The sequence below is a fragment of the Pelodiscus sinensis genome, chromosome 5, assembly GCF_049634645.1.
Source record: "Pelodiscus sinensis isolate JC-2024 chromosome 5, ASM4963464v1, whole genome shotgun sequence".
Taxonomy (NCBI): Eukaryota; Metazoa; Chordata; order Testudines; family Trionychidae; genus Pelodiscus; species Pelodiscus sinensis.
The window spans coordinates 7531064-7544210 of NC_134715.1; the positions used below are offsets into that span (position 1 = coordinate 7531064).

General features: G+C 45.7%; 1 long non-coding RNA gene across 1 annotated transcript; it reads right to left on the minus strand.

Moving 5' to 3' along the window:
• Nucleotides 1–7413: 7413 nt before the first annotated feature.
• On the minus strand, nucleotides 7414–11083 carry LOC142829522 (uncharacterized). Its single transcript, XR_012903966.1, has 3 exons — nucleotides 9686–11083; nucleotides 8332–8466; nucleotides 7414–8166 (listed from the first exon to the last, which is right to left on the minus strand). It is a non-coding gene; the product is annotated as an uncharacterized LOC142829522 (long non-coding RNA).
• Nucleotides 11084–13147: the final 2064 nt, after the last annotated feature.

Sequence of the window (13147 nt, forward strand, 5' to 3'; positions counted from 1 at the left end):
TGTCAATTTCACTTAATGAAAAACAATTTCCATGCATAATCATCAAATTATATAGATCTCTGCCCTGACAGACCTTAATACTTTTTATTCATGTAGCACTTCACAAACTGTTGGTGAAATGGGGGTTCAGAGAAGTGGTGATATCTCCATAGTCAAAAAAGTCACTGTAGCACCTGGGGTTGCAACCAGGGCACGAGAATTCGAGGTGATTATGATGCCTCAAGTTGCACATCCTAAATCACTAGAGGGGCCTGATTTTCACAAAATCTAGTTTTGTACAGCAATTCCTCCTCAGTGTCACTGTTGCAAGCTGTATTGTTTTCAGTCATCACTTTAGAATACTGCAGTGCCTTCCGTAAAAGCTAACCATTAGACCACCATGCTATCCGGTGTAGGCCAAAACGTCAAGAGCGGCTACTAATTCTGTGTACTTCAGTTTCGGGTTCCTACCTTGCGACACCTGGTCCTGATTGTTGGGGATGCGGGGCTGCTTTATGAGCCCTTAACTTTGATCAGAGCTGTAGGTACTCCCCTCTGCTGATAATCAAGCCCCAGGTATATCACACCTGGAAACCTCAAACTGGAGGCACACAGGAGCAGTGATCACTTGTGAACTTTTAGGCCTTAGTCTCTTTGTGGGAGAGTGGAAAGAATTGTGTCCCTGGCACAGAGACACACGAGAGAACTGGGAAGGGGTGGGGAGGATAAAGCATTCACCTGGGGAGTGCAGGGTGGTGGGTTCGAAACCTGCCCAGGAAGAGACTGGAAGAAGGCGGCATAAGGGACCTGCCAGAGATAGGAAAGTGGGGTGGGTTCTGGAGTGGCTTGGGGGATAGGGCATTTACTAGACCAGTGCTCTTTATTATTTTTGAAGCGGGGGCCACTTAGGCAAAAAAGCCTTCAATGTGAGAACCACATCAATACACATTACTGCCCCTTAATGATGTAATGTTACAGAGCCACTCCTGTAACTAGAACAAAGTCTACTTGCACAACAAAACAACACTGCGTTTAGAAAACAATATAACCAGGAAAATGTATGGAATTGAAAGGGCACCTATGTTCTCGCTGACTCTAAGCTCTGTCCTTCATGCAGGCCTCTAAACAAGTCTTATCCCCTTCTTGGGGTGTTGGCCACACCGCCAGTTGGGTGGGATGCTGGCCAGCCCAGTGACCCATGTCCTGGCCCCCCATAAACAGCAGCCATATGCTACTCCCTGCAAGACTTGCAACTGCTATTCTCTCAGCCACTCCCCACATAGCCGCCTCTTCTTCTTGCATTCTCTGGCTGATCCCTGTTTGAGTAGGGTCTCTCTCGGGCCTCCTTCCCTGGGGAATCTCTCAGTCTTTGTCCTAATTTCTCAACTTTCATGCCTCTGCCTGAAGCCCTTAGAGTAGCTCTGTCCTTGCTTGAGCAAGATTTCGTCCCAGTCTCCCTACCTGTGGAGTTTCACAGCCCCTTACTCCTTCTTCACGCTTGTGGTCCCAGCCAGCAACTAATCAGCTCCTTTTAACGGGCCCTGCTATGCTCTGATAGGCTGCTGGGAAGCGGCCATTCTAGGGCCGGCCTCAAGGACTCACTTTCATTGCTCCTTTTCCAAAGTAGGATGTGGTAGGACCATACTCAGTGGGCCTGGTATGTCCCATCATAGGTGGGGAGCGTTCATTCTGCCCATCCAAAAAACAACAACACTGTCACCAATCCCAGAGCACAAGAGGGGAAAGGAAGGCCGGAAGAACTTCATCCTTTTCCCTGAGCTACTGAGACCTTCTACCACTCAGTTACGTGGTCAGGTCAAAATTGTGTTGCAAACTGAAGAGTTGGAAACAGCATAAGGGAAATTCAAAAGAACAACAAAATAAATAAAAGAAGGGATATTTGCAGTAGGAGAATTAGTCCTTTTCCATCTTTAACTGAAAAGAAACCTCACCTTTTTAAATGATCTGAATCTACCATGAAATTTCTGATTTGCTGGAGAATTTAGCTTGCCTCAGAGCCTAAACCAATGCCACCAGAGTTAAAAGGGGGGAAAATGGTAATGTAATAGGACAGTCTAATGCGGGGCTACTCAACTTTGGAAGCCCCAGGGGCCACAATAGTATTCACAGCACATGCTGAGAGCTGCAACTTAAGTGTGGTTGCACATATATGCAAATAGTTTCACACAATGCCCTGGCACTCCAGGCACCTTCTCCCTGGGGGCTAGAAACACCAACCCCCTGCACCTGTCTGTTCCAGCCAGCCCGTCCGCTTGAATCTTTCAATGCTCACCCACCCCCCTGGGAGATGCCTCGCCATTGTGGAGCGTGTTTCCAGTGGAGGCCATGTTCAAAAGATCTCACCAGTGGGCCGCATGTTGAGCCCCACGTAAACCCAAACCGCACTGTGGGATGCAAACAAACAGGCCGTGGGCTGCACGTGGCCCGCGTGTTGAGTAGCCCTGGTCTAATGTATGTGAGAAACACACAACCCAAACCAACCCCTCAGCCCCAGGCTGTGGTACCTTGTATGTTGAGTGGCCTAGCTGGAAACCTGGGCATGGTCGCAGCTTCTCACAAGCGAGGTCAGGAGCGAGCAGAGTCTCTTGGCCAGTGCTGGCTGCCGATCCAGTTGATCAATTTGCACTAACTTACTGTTACAGTGAATCTTAGTTGCCATGCTAGTAGGAAAAAACATTTCAGATAGTGTAACGTTTAGGGGGATCTCTAGCACAGACTTACTGTGTGACCGTAGGCAAGCCACCTAAAGTTTAGGAGGTAACAACCTGTGGTTTTGAAGCAGTTGGTTCCAAGTTTCATCCTTGAGCAGGAACATTTCCTGATCATTCTCTCTTGGACAGGAAAATTAGCTCTGAATTCAGCTGCTCCTCTCTCCTGTAAGCCCCTATGCAAACATAACGTGTTTTTGTCAGAAGGTCATTTAAGTTTGTTTATGCTGCTCTACTTGCGGTATAAATTGTTCCAGGCAAAGGTTTAACCCCGATACCTCCAGAGTTCCTCCTGGGTGAATTGTGTCACTGCACAAGCCTAAAATTAATGTTCTCTGCAGATTCCCCCCCGCTCCACCTCTCCATCCCCCACAGAATCATTGATTCTGACAGGGAGGTGAAGTGAAGTCATGAAAATCAATTGCATCTTTCGCCCAGCAGGAGCTGATGTGGCAAGAGGAAAGTGCAGCTGGTTCACAGGTCAAAACAGCCAGCCATGGATAGGTATAATACACGTTTACCCAAATAAATGTAACTGCTGAAATTTTCAGCGGTTACATGCTTACTCACAGAGGAGCAGGCAGCTTCACGGGAGCTGGTGGGTATAGGGATCCGGCATAGCAGAGGCAACAGCATAGGTGGGGAAGGGGAACAGGCGGGAGCCGGTGCTCCCGGGGAGCCACCTTCTTCTGTGAAGAAGGCAGTCTCCTTCCCATGTGGGCCTACTGCTCCTCCTTCCTGTCTGGTATATACAGTGGCTGGGCTGGTTAGATCCAGCTGCCCTGGAATCCCAAGTCCTATCAGGTGCCAGGATCCTAACAAGTATGGAAAAGAAAGAGCAGTTCATCCCCCTAGTGCCTGGAGTCCTCTTGATACTCAAATGAATAGTATACCACATGGCAGCTCCCATAAACTGAAATAAATATGGGATGAATGTGACAGGACTGTCAAAATAAATAGCAGAAAATGTTTTTGAGGAACTGAAGGTTACTCACCTTGTACAGTAACTGGAGCTCTTCAAGATAAGTGTCCCTGTAGGTCCGTGATCTCCAACCTTTTTAAGTACAAGATCACTTTTGAATTTAAGTGCAATCCAGGATCTACCTCAAACCCAAGGCACCCTTTCCCCACCTCCTTCCTGCCCCTTCTCCAAGGCCCCACCCTGGCTCACTCCATCCTCCCCCGTCCTCACTGACTTTGATCAGGCAGCGGGCTGGAGTGTGGGAGAGGGAGATGTGGACTCTAATCTTGGACTAAAGAATTTGGAGTGTGGGAGGGGGTCCTTGCACCTGGGGCAGGGAGTTGAGGTGCTGGAGGGGGTTAGGGTGCAGGCTCTGGGTGGGAGTTTGGATGCAGGACTCAGGCAGGGGCTTGGGGTGCAGGAGGGGTTCAGGACTGGGGCCAGGACTCAGAACGTGAGCTCCAACTGGACACTGCTTATCACTGGTGGCTTCTGGTTGGTGGTGCAGTGGGGCTAAGGCAGGCTCACCCGTGCTCTGGCCTTGCACCACTCCCAAAAGCAGCCAGCAAACTCTCTCCACCCTGCCCTGGTCCCCATTCCGTGGAGATGGGGTACAGGATGGGGGGAGGGGCACCCTGACATTAGCACCCCCTCCTTTTCTTTCCATGTTCTGCACAGCAAGCAAGCACCTCCCCGGGTTGGGGGGCAGCTCCAAGGCAAAGGTCAGGAGTAGCTCAGCAATGCTGAGAGGAGCAGGTGAAGTGCTGGCACTTGACAGCCTCCCAGCCAAACTAGTTAGGATCACTTGTCAAAAGCTCCATGATCTACCAGTAGATCCCAATCTACTGGTTGGTGACCACTGCTGTAGGTGCTCCACTCTTGGTCTTGGTGCCATCCCTGTACCCTTGATAGCAGTCCCCTGCAGGCTACACACGTGCTGCCTGGCTTGCACTCCGTTGTTAGTTAAGTAGCACATGCACGGCTGGCACTCTCAGTTCTGGGTCAGGGGCTATTAGCTCTGAAGCAGAGGGGAGGAAGGTGAGTAGCGGAGCACCCACAAGGACAATCATCTCAAAGAACCTCAGGTCCTGCACAAGATGAGTAACCTGCGAGAGACGTCCCAGTGGGTACTCTACTCTTGGTGACTGAAGAGCAGAACCCTCAGGATGGTAGGGGCTTTGGAATATGTTGGAAGGCTGCAGATAATGCAGCTCTGCCCAGCTGCATGCCTGTTCTGGGACTATGAGTCAGAGCGCAGTGTTGGGCAAAAGTTTGTTGAGATGCCCAGGTAGCAGCTTGGCAAATCTTGGAGAGGGTCACGTTATGGATATTTGCCACGTGTAACCAAGGTGGCTGTCCCACCCTTCGTTTCTCTCAGTTCCTCCACCAAAGCCCGCTGTTCGCTAGGGGACTTTCAATTCTTCACCAATGAGGATAGGGGGGTCCGGGCTCTCCCTCTCTCCCAGACCCCAGCCCAGGGCCCTAAGGACAGGATCGCCCGGTCCTGCCCTGCTGGTGGGGCGGTTGCCCGAAACTCACCAGCACGCCAGCTCCTTGCCCTGCCCTGGGCTACTTCCTATCCTCGTTCTGTATACAGTCTCGCCCGCTCTGACCCTCCGTGTCCCTCTTGCCGGTCCTCCTCTCCGTCCGTCCCGTCTCCTATCTGGGGGGATTCCCTCTCTCTCCTCCGCTCCCACGCCCTTTGTCTGCCCCCCGCCCCCCCCCGCTCTGGACCCACCTCGACTTAAAATGCCCACGCCGGCGTCTCGACGTCATCACGTTGGCTGCCGCGCGCATCGGCCCCGCCCCCTCCAGGACTGTCCCCCGGCTCCCTGCTGGCAACGGACCTTCCGCGGCGGCCCTACCACCACTTCTTAGCTGGGCAGCGGAGCACGCGCCGCATATCCCCCTTGCACTTCGGGCGGCCTCTAGGAGCGTGAGGGCAACCGCAGGGTCAGTGCGGGGAGGGTCTGCATCCGCCGTGTGAAGGCGGCCCGCTCCGTCACACCATGGAAGAAGCAATAGATCTGGTGTCGTGTGCTCCAATTGTGGAAAGAGGTTGATAGGATTGTTTTCATCTATGCCAGGGGTTCCCAACCTTTTTCAGTCTCCATACCCCCTTGGCTTTCAGTAAATCTTCCCGTACCCCCTATTCAATATGGGAGGAAAGAAATTCTAGACTCTAGAATCCACAACTTTTTTTCACTAACACTACTACTTTGGGAATATTTCAATTAGGATAATCTAGTTATTTACCAAATATTCCCCATACCCCCTTGACAAGCTTCTCATACCGCCTGGGGGTACACATACCCCAGGTTAGGAACCCCTGCTCTATGCTATCGGCAATCTATTTTGAGTGTCTTTGGACTGATCTGCTAATGAAATACAGAGGCAGCAGCACAGAGTGGCAGGAGTGTCCTCCGGAGTAGGGCCAGAGCGCACTGGCTGGTGGTCTCACCCCCAGGGACTATGGAATAGTCCAGTAACCAATTAGAATTCATGAGGTTAATTGACAATTTAATTAACCAATATTTAACATCCCTTGTGAAGGCATTTTTGAGGAATACGCAACTCCCCAAGGCAGCAGATGCATGGGGAATGTCCGTCTGATATGGGAATGACATCCCTTCAAGAGCAACATCGTTTGAACCCAGGTGACTTTATACAGCTGAGCCCCCAGCATGGGTAACTATGTAACACTGAAAATCTCAGCAGTTACACTGTTACCCTATTACATGATTTTTAATATCCTAAGTAACAAGACTTTTTCAGAAGAAAAAAAAATGAGTATGTCTAAGAGTTGTGAAACCCATACCCCATCTAGCACAGCTACTGTTAACGATGGGAAGCGATAAGTAAGAACTGAAAGGACATGACCACCAGCTTTTTCAGGATAATTTTTAGAAATTCCATATCAAAACATGAACTCCCCACACTAACCTCAGCTACAAATGGCTCATGAAATTTGATGAGAGGCTTGCGCAAAAGGGAGCCACTAGTCATATCCTGAAATCTCCACCCTTATCTGGAATCTTTGGAAAATTGTCCAAGTAAGGGTTACAGGACTGGACTCTAGGGAAGTGAAGGGCAGAATTAACACTTCAGGAGGCAGGGCTTAAAAGGGCTTTCACAACAGAAATCACTACTAGAAACCATCAAGTGGTTTAAAGTGACCACTTGAATTTCAATGTTAGAAAGGGGTCAACAAACGGAAAGGAATTCATGGAAAAGCAACACCACGTGGAAGGAGTTGCAGAGAGAGTTATGACAATATCAAAAAGGACATAGGGGCTACATCTACACTGAGTTTTTGCTGCAGAAAATATGCTAATGAGGGACTCATTAGCATAAGTAATGATCTCAGTAGCATATTTTCTGCCTTTTTTTGCACACGGATTTTTGTGCAAAAAGAAACAGCAGAAAATATGCTAATGAGATCATGACTCATGCTAATGAGTCCCTCATTAGCATATTTTCTGCAGCAAAAACTTAGTGTAGACAAAGCCAGGCAGAACAAAAAAGCAATCAGCAAGTTGGACAATAAGTGAAATTTCATATGAGTAAAGTCTGTTAGACATGGACTTGGAGGATGCTTCAGCACTTGAGTTGCTCAAAACCAATTTCACAAACATATTGCTATAGATCAGGGATCACGTCTTTCTCTATGTAACATTACATATCGCACTGAGTACACCAATGGTGGTCTATAAGAGTGCTTATATATGGAAGAGCAGTCAGATATTTAAAAAAAGTATTTATAAAGAAATCATTTTTACCTGAATTATAGAGTAATCCATTATTTAAAAAAAGTCACCTTTGCTTTGTTAGCAGCACTGAAATAGATAAAACCCTCCCAGTAGAAGAAAAGCAGTTTTAGAAAGAGAGATCCCTAACTAATATGGTGATGCATGCTTTCGATTTGAAATTAAGACGTGTTTCCATAATAGTTTTTATTTACATAGAGACTTAGGATCAACTTGATATCAGGATCTCAAAGAACTTGTCTTACATTTCTAAGGTGGGATTTTCAAAACCAGTGTTCACCTAACTCTGATCCCATTGAACTGACCAGGCCAATACCAAGCACTTTTGAAGAGCCCATCTTGGAAATGTAAAAAAAGGGGCCGCTAGATCCATGGCTCTTTTCAACCTTCTAGACTCAGAGGTTGTCAGAAATAGACAGGATTTCCCTCTGCCCTCTTACTCACTATGTCATACAAGGCCAAGTCACTTGTTCTTGCTCCTGCTCCCACAATCTCAGCTACTTTCTTGAGCTCAGCAGAAACCAAATACACACAAAGCATCCAACTCGCAGCAAAAGCAGCTATGAAAGTACATTAAACTGTATCAATGTCAGAACAAAAAATGACAACAGCCTTCATTAGACATTTACGGAGAGTTCAACTGGATAGCATGGTCACAAACAAATCCCATCTTACAGCCAGTCTTGCTTCGTTAGTGTTTTAGTCCTGGGGGGTATGTGTGATTTTAATTCTGAAAGGAGAATGAAATTATGGTCAATGTTTTTTTAAAAAAAGGGGCCCAACTCCATTATCTTGTTTGACAGTCCTATTTTCCAAGCTTCCATTGAACAGTTGTTTTCCTTCACCTTTAGTGCTCAGAAACACAAATGACAGATGCTATAGAGAACTGGCTGACCTTCAGGTTATCCCAGGAAATGGTGCATGTGCTAAAAAAGCCTTCATCCTCTTGCAACAGGAACAAATACTCAGAGTTAAAACAAGAATCACATCCAGTCCTTCATTCTTTTTTCATTCCCTGACTTGCATCCATCTGCAAGAGAGGAGATACACCGCTTTCCCTCCAGCTGTTACTATCCACTGTCTACCTTGGGTATTTGTATACGCTTTCTCCCCTATCCCCATCCGCCCCATTACTGTAGTATGTGAACGCCTCACAATCTTTAATGACATCCCTGTGAGGTAGGAAAATGCTGTTAACCCCTTTGTACAGACGGAGAAATGAGACAGACACACACTAGGTGACTAAAGTCACACAAAGTCTATGGTAAACATGGACCTTCCACATTCCAGCCTAGTGCTCTAACCACTGATCTATCCTTCCTTTCCTAGGACGTAAATACATAATGCATGTTGTGCCTGCCCTCTCCAAGAAGCTGAGAGCATGAACATTTTCCCATACGTGGCCTGAGAGCGAGACTATTAAGAACACCACCTCTTGTGGCGGTCTCTCTCATTGTTTGCTCAATGGACATTCAAGTCTGACAGCAGAAGTTCAAGCCTCATCAAGAGCCAGGTTAGGACTCAAAAAGCACCTGCTTCCTTAAAAACAGGATGCTACCTCTGAAGCTTAGATGACTTGCACAAGGGCACACAGTAAGTTAGCGCACTGGTTCTAAGCCCCTCCCCATACATATTTGCTCAACATTTTGTCACCTTTACTGTTCCTCTCACCCCACTCCAAGTGACCCCCCCCAATCTTCCCCTTTTTTGGAGTCAGCAGTAAGGGACATATGATCCAGCACACAGGACCAAGAGTCAGATCAGGATTCTGTTCCCACTGTCAGTAAGCCCTGGGCCAAGTCACTCAGTCTTTCCTTTCACCATCCTTTCCATCTGTAAAAAGAATACTTAGTCAATCTTCGTAATGTGCTTTGAAATCTACAACTATAACGATTAGCTATTAATATCTGAGGATCCTGGTATCTGAAATCTGCTTCTGTTCTTTTTCAATTGGATTTTATTACAGTACTATTTTGTGTTTGGAGAAATCCAACTTGACAGTCTCAGGCCCCTACAAGTGGCACAGGGTAGGACAAACCCTTGCACCAAAGCCAGTCTCTCTCTAGTACTGAAATGGGGAAATTGTAGGGAGTGGGGCCCGCCCTCTACTCTGGATTCCAGACCAGGAACCCTGCAAGAGCAGCTGTCTAACATTTCTGGTAATAGCTGTAAGAGAGCTTCAAATCCCTAGGCCACTTCCCCACAGCCTTCCCCAGCACCTCCCTTACTGAGGTTCTTCCTTCTGGTACCTGCGTGTGCACGTTCTTCCCAGATTCTCCACAGCTTCTTCTCTCCTCAAAACTCCTCTGACACTGAGCAAACAGAAGGGAAGCCTTTTTAAACCAGTCTCAACTGCTTCCTAATTGGCCCCCAGTTCTGACTGGTCTGGTTCCCTTGAGTCTGGAAGTTCCCTAATAGGTTCCAGGTGTTTTAATTGGCCTGAGTACTCTGATTTTAGAAGTTTCCTGCTGGTGCCAGGTTAGACCCTTGATGGTCCCTGTTCCCAGGATAAACTATCACTCTCCAGTAGCCCTCTGGCTCAACTATGTCACGATATCTATGCACAAAACATGAGACCTACTTCTGATCTAGTCTAACATTGATGCAATTCTGTGATTACAATGGAGCTACTTCACATGTGAAAGTACTAGGACTCACTACTGGAGCTCCTAAAAACCAACATATCTTTTTCATATTACGATATATTATTTAGCTCCACAGATTGTCTGCATTGTGCATTCCCATTTTCTGAATTATCCTGTGATAGCCAATGCCACAGATCTACTTGTGGCCCATCATTCCTCTTTTCATTACACTGTTACTTCCTTACTCTCCTCTCCTTCCAATCACCCAGTCAACCTCCTATCTTGTTTCTCCCATGCTGGGCCATTCTATGGGGAAATTGTTTTTTCAGCTAAGATAGCCACTCACCCTCCCTTTATACTGGTCACAGCAGCAGAAAAACCAGACCTGTGTCATTAATGACCATCTCATTTCACTGGTTATCCTGAGGATAGGAGTTAGAGACCAGTTGCTGTTATTTGACTCCTTATTACCACAGCCAACTCCTAGCATTCACAAAAAGTGCCTTCCCAGCTCTCTCAAGCAATCAAAATTATTTTACCCTTAATGCAAGCCCTGCACACTCAGTTCAAGAGTGTGAACGTGGCCAATAGTTATGGGTCATTCAATGGATTAAAAGTGTTTCTATCCCACTGTAGAGGGGGATGGTTAATTTTTCAATCTTGAACTGGTTTGTCTGCTGTCATTGAATTATCAAATACCATTACCAGATAAATTGTTCTTGAGTAAAATGCATCCCTGGTGTACAGTTATTAATTCAAATGGAGTTATGCTCAGGGTGAACTCAGCCCAGTATATATGGTCAGGTACAGATGACATGAATTTGCAGTAATAATTGAAACAAAACATAACATGTATTCAGTCAGCCCTTGGTTATTTTCCTAAGGGAGTTATCCAACAGATTCTAGTTTTTCCATGCAATAAAGACATGCCTTCTGATGGGATTTAAATTTCCTTGGTAGTTAGTTCATTGGACGGTGAAAATTTATTTAAATGTATGCTTTGGGGACCGAGAGGCTAACTAAGATTACTTGAGTTAATAAATTTTGTTGTATAACTCAGAAAAGCAATTAGACATAGAAAGAACTTTGAATTTGTCATAGAGAATCCAATAAACTCTGATTTACCTATCTTATAATCACTCATCAAGATTATTCCAAAGTCTCCCGTTTTAGGAAGTTGAACCACTTAAGATTCATTATTGTATTGTCTGGTAAGAAAAGGTTGCCAGCATTTGCTGTAGGATATTTAGGATCACCCTATGGACTTAATTGCATTTGTAAAGAATCTACAACAATTTCTGGGTCTTGCACAAAATTTAAGTCAGATAGCAAAATGTGGCCATTTCCCTCCCCTCAACACACACACACACACACACACACACACACACACACACAGTCTATGGCTGGAGAAATACACAATTAGTAATTCCAAAAGCAATTCTTTGACAGCAATTCAAGACTAATGTAAGAAAGTGCACCCCCACTGAAGTCAACAGGGCTATGTTAGCTCTGGAAAAGAGTGAACTTGCCCTACAGGGTATCCTAGTCATGACTATTCCATTTGGAGATTTGGGGTGTGATTTCCAAAATGCTCAGCACTAACCTAACTCTGCTCCTACTGGAGTCATTGATAAAATTCCTATTGATTTTGAAAAGGGAGTAGAAATAGGCTAACAAGTACTTTTAAAAATCCCACTCCTTTACCTCATATTGCACTATTCGGTGCCCCTTTGCTGTAGCCCAATGTTTCCCAATTTTATTTGGCCACAGAACCCTTTTAAACTCAAAAGAATTTTGCAGAACCCCTAACAGTCTTATATATGGAGTTGAAAAAGTGGACCACAAATAAGAATAATAATAAACAAATGCTAAACAAGGTCATGAGATCAACATTTAGTTTAATTGCACATATTTAAAAGCAAAAATCACATTTAATGTGTACAAAAAATAAAGCTCAAAAACTAATATGCATTAAATATTTTATGATTTAAAAATAATTAATGTTATTGTAATAGAATTCTCTCGCGAAACCTTTATTTTCACTTCATGGAACCCTGGGGTTCCATGGAATACCGTTTGGGAAACACTGCTGTAACCTATTGCTTTATTGCCTTAGAGGGATAGCCATGTTAGTCTGTAACTAAAAATGAATAGTCCTGTGGCACCTTAAAAGTTAAGAATATATAGGATCTCGTGCTTTTGTGGGTAAAACTCCCTCATCTGATGAAGTGGGTTTTACCCATGAAAGCTCATGAGTCCATATATTTGTTAGTCTCTAAGGTGCCACAGGACTACTTGTTTTTCATTGTTTTATTGTAGACGGGGCGCTGGGGGATGGGAGGGGCGTGCGGAAGGGAAGACACAAGACAGCAAACTATATCCCGGATCCTGCAATTGGATCCATGAGGGACAGACCCTGTGCTCATGCAGAGCTCCAGGGGGGTCCTACTACCCGGATCACATTGCATGATCAACACCTGTATAGCTAAGAGCCCATGATGCAAGCTCCTGTACCTAGCCCTTACCTCCTCCTATCGTCCAGCTTTCACAGGAAAGAATACATGCCAGTGAATTATTATACAAGGACCCTCCTCCCCATCATCCCACCTCAAAATTAAATACACAAATTCCAACCTACCATTACCATATACATAGCAATCACAAAACAGCTGCCATTCAGAAGTGTCTTCCTAGAATCCAAGGGCTGTTTGTCATAGGCCTAGATACTTATCCATTTTAATCTACACTGCCATAAAGGATATACAAATCCCTTCAAATAAGTTAAGTTAGGGTCCTTCCCTTCCACAACATCTGGCATTTGCAGCAAAAGCACATATTTTACTCTTTACAACTTTTCCAGACACCCTTTAAGAGGAGCAAGATGTTATCTATGAAGGACATTTTCTGTCACCCCAAGTGTCACATTCTTTAAACAAGAAATGATGTTCTATTATTTGTTGTTTCTTGTTTCTTATCCACTCACCCTTCTTAGCATATGTGCAATGTATGCTCAGGTGCCCCATGACTAGGATTCATCCTCACATGTGGTCTGCAGGTTGGATCATTAGCTTCCCGAGCCCAAGCCAGATACTGACAGGAAGTACATGAACACGGATACATTAACCA